General features: G+C 43.2%; 1 long non-coding RNA gene across 1 annotated transcript; it reads left to right on the top strand.

Moving 5' to 3' along the window:
• The first annotated feature begins 1,066 nt into the window (after positions 1–1,066).
• On the top strand, positions 1,067–2,516 carry LOC107304681. The gene is made up of 3 exons (XR_001550754.2): positions 1,067–1,595; positions 1,714–1,804; positions 2,027–2,516. It is a non-coding gene; the product is annotated as an uncharacterized LOC107304681 (long non-coding RNA).
• The last annotated feature ends 1,298 nt before the right edge of the window (positions 2,517–3,814 follow it).

Genomic DNA, 3,814 nt, shown 5'->3' with positions numbered 1-3,814 from the left:
TTTATCTATGGATTAATAAATATGTCTTATATCTGTGTTCAAATTCATCAACGTTTACATTAATATTTTGAATCTACGAAGAGCTAGAACACCTTACAATATAAAACCAAAGTAGTTTATGATTGGTCTGGTTCAGGTCGTGTTCTAAATAAGTTTTTAGTTTGCTTGTTAGGTGCACATAAAATAAGAAATATAGTCACTTATGATTAATTACATATTAATTAACTAAACTTAAAATTGGTTTATTTAATTTTTTAAACAACTTCCATCAAGAAAGATTTCGCACCAAACACATCACTTAGCACTGAATAGTATAGGAAATTAGAGTTGACGAGGAGTAGTTGGCTCGGAGTTAACCAGAAACCTTGAACATGAAAACGACATGAAGAACTGAATTGTCTAATCAAAATGGGATAAATTTAATATGAATAATAACATAAAATTAGGTTCAGCAATATACACGATGAAGTGAATGAATGTATACGAGAGAATAATGATAACATAGCATTCTAGTCAACGCATCAATCACACAAGTTCGTCATAAACTTGTCTCGACACTGGTGATAACTTGACTTAACACCTTACCTACAGTCTATAGAGAAAAACATCATATAAAACATCTATACATGACCTTCTATCTCCACTTAGAACATTTAAAATAAACAAAAGACGGAGTTTCTGAATTTCCATCGACCTATGTTAACCTACCTACAGTGGTCCCTTTACTGTTATATATATAACTCACAATCTGTGTAATCAAAAGTTTCAAATGATATCACTTTGCACATCTACAGAAAATTCTGTACAAATTTTATTTTGAGATGAATATCAGATTATTCTTCTATAGGTGCCAGATTAAAGAAAACAAAATTGTGTACTAGTTTCCAAATCTAATCGTGGTACTGTTTCTAGTGTATCCCCCAACCCGTTTATCCAAACTGAACGAAACCAGCTGCTCTATAAATATAGAGATTTGCTCCTGTATAGCAGATACCTCTCTCCCAAGCCGGTACCAAATCTCGGCCGTTCGTACAGCTTGACCGGATGGTGGAAAATTGGGCATCACCTGCAGGTACAAAGCTACCCAGGTCGTCGTACCAGAGCATAAAGAATGATGGAAGGGTATTTTCGACTTTTAGCATAGGTAGCATGTGTTGCGCGGTGGGCTGGCGGTTGGCTCCCCTCTGATCTGATCGATGGCAGCGGGTGGGGAGGTGGTGGCGGACGCGGTGGTCCCGACCGATGGAAGCGACGTGGTGGCAGTTCCCGGCCGGCGTCGGCGGTGGTGGATCCATGCGAGATGTTCCTGGCCAGCGGCGGCGGTGGCGGATCCGTGCGAGGCGGTTCCCGGCCGGCGTCGGCGGCGGTGGTTCCGTGCGAGATGGTTCCCGGCCGGCGACGGCGGCGGTGGATCCGTGCGAGATGGTTCTCAGCCAGCGGTGGCAGATCTGAGCGAGACAGTTCTTGGCCGGCGGAAGTGTTTTGATGTGGTGGTGTTCGCAGCGGCCAGGCGGAGCAGATCGAGTGGAATAAGATCCAGACCCCGACCAATGTGGTGGTGGTTCCATACGACACACTCTCACCGGCTCCCGAAGGTAAGTCGTCTTGTTCTCAATTGGGTGACCTGAGATGCTCGTGTGGTGGTTTGGTAACCTATCCTTTTAGTGACTGTGTGAACATTGGATCATGTGGTGATGTGGATTTGGTGTGCAGATCTCAGCGAGACGAAGAAGCTGCTCAACAAGCTTGTCCTGCTCAAGCTCAATGGAGGGCTTGGGACGACCATGGGCTGCACTGGTCCCAAGTGAGCACAATTCCAGAATTTCTAGTTGGTTTAATTAGGCTGTACATGTATGTCATGTTGTTCATAGTCAGTATAAATTAGTATGGCAAAACAAACTAGAATGTGTCTTGCTCGTGGAGTTTACAATGTTGGGGATCACTAAGGATCCTATATTGGTGGCTTTCTATTTTGCGTGATGTTGCTATTGTACTGTTTGCTAATTTTGGTACTAATTTCTGTTAGGACGATGAGCAATGTGACATCCAAGAATACAAAAGGCGGTCGAGCAACTTTGGCACACCCTGGAACATGCAAAACCAGGTAGGAGTAGTTCAGATTGAACCCTATGTTGAAAAAAAAAACAAAGGCAGAAGAAGAGGGGATGAAGCTAGAGCTGGAAATGGCCGACCGTCTGTCCGATATGGAAATCTCATTCAAGAAGTTGGCCAAGCAGAAAAAAATAACGATATCACAAATTGGTTCATAGCATCAGTAGTTATAGCTGTGTTTCTTCTCATGAAAATTTTAGATAACATGTAATATGATAGCCGTTGTTGATGTCCTGCAAGTCTTTTAGTTGTGGTAATGGAAAATCCCTTTGTATTTTGTCATCTCGTATGCCCTAGCAGAAATGGATTTTCAGCCCTTTTTAACTGGCCATTGTTCATGTCGGTTGATGTGTACCACCTGGATAATCTGTCCCATTATTGGAAATTATCACAGACGTTTCACATGATTCTCACTTCTACCCACCCTTGCTTATATATGTCTGCATACCTCACATCATCGCAGTGTTGGACCTGCTGGTTTGGACTCTCAAAATTGCTTATATATAAACACAAGTACACAACTCAGGCAAAGAACGCTTACAGGTTACCATATTCCTTTTGGACCTTGCCGATATTATCATGTTAATTAGGACCGGGTGCTTGTCAGAAAAATTATTGGGTTGACTTTGAGTACTTTGTCCAAGGTTTTCCATCAATTAACCAACACAGATACAAATGAAAAGTCCATTGGCATAAGAAATACATGATTTCTTCATTGGAACGATAATTTAATATCAGAAATACATTATAGTACTTGCCATTAATTTCTAGTATGTACATATGTTAGTTTTGATATAATTCATCTATTTCATCAAAGAAAAAACTTCAGAAAACTTAACACAAAAAATTAAACAAACAAATTGCTACGTTGGTGCACTGGTGGTTCCGCCGTTGCCGACGGCTGATGGATGCGGAAAAGATCAGCACATGTATGCCGGCGCTGGTGACGGAATGTGAATGACGATGATGGTGGAGGCGTGGATGCGAGCTGAGCGCACGGAAGAGGCGGGCCTGGGATCGGGAGATTTTCTCCCGCCGCACGGGCGGGGCTGCGCTCGGACGGAGAGGCTGCGTCGGCGGCGCGCGGGGGAGGAAAAAATCGTGTGCGACGGGGCTGTGCTCGGACGGAGAGGCTGCGTCGGCGTCGGCGGCGCGCAGGGGAGGAGAGATTTCGGCGGCAAGCGGAGGGAGCGAAGCAGCGGAGGTTTAGTTTGCTGAGAGCTTCCCAGTCGTGCCCCTGTACGATGAATGGATGGATTTACTCCTGTATCGTCCGGTACCGTACCTCCCGGTACAACATGCTGGACGGAAGCAATCTATCTATGCCTTAGGATCGTCCCGGGGGGCTAGAAATTCTCACGTTAATTAGAGAAAAATAAAAAAAATATAGACCGTTAGATCATGATGGGTTCAGATTATAACAGTGTAGATTAATTGGAGAAAAAGAAATATGATGGTGAAAAAGAAAAAATAAGCACCGTTAGATTGTGGTGGGTCTAGATTATAACGGTATAGATTAATTGAAGAAAAATAAATAAATAAAAAAAGAAAAAAATCTATAATATATAATATATCTGGATCAAAATATTTTCAATCGGTATTAACTTTTTATCAAGATTATTTCCACACCACGTCGGCCACAGGCTTGGCCGGAGGAGTCCACCTGCCCGTGGCTGTCGTTGATGCCGCCATGGACGCTGCA

Source organism: Oryza brachyantha, chromosome 1, assembly GCF_000231095.2.
Source record: "Oryza brachyantha chromosome 1, ObraRS2, whole genome shotgun sequence".
NCBI lineage: Eukaryota > Viridiplantae > Streptophyta > Magnoliopsida > Poales > Poaceae > Oryza > Oryza brachyantha.
This window is presented reverse-complemented; position numbering and strand designations above follow the sequence as displayed.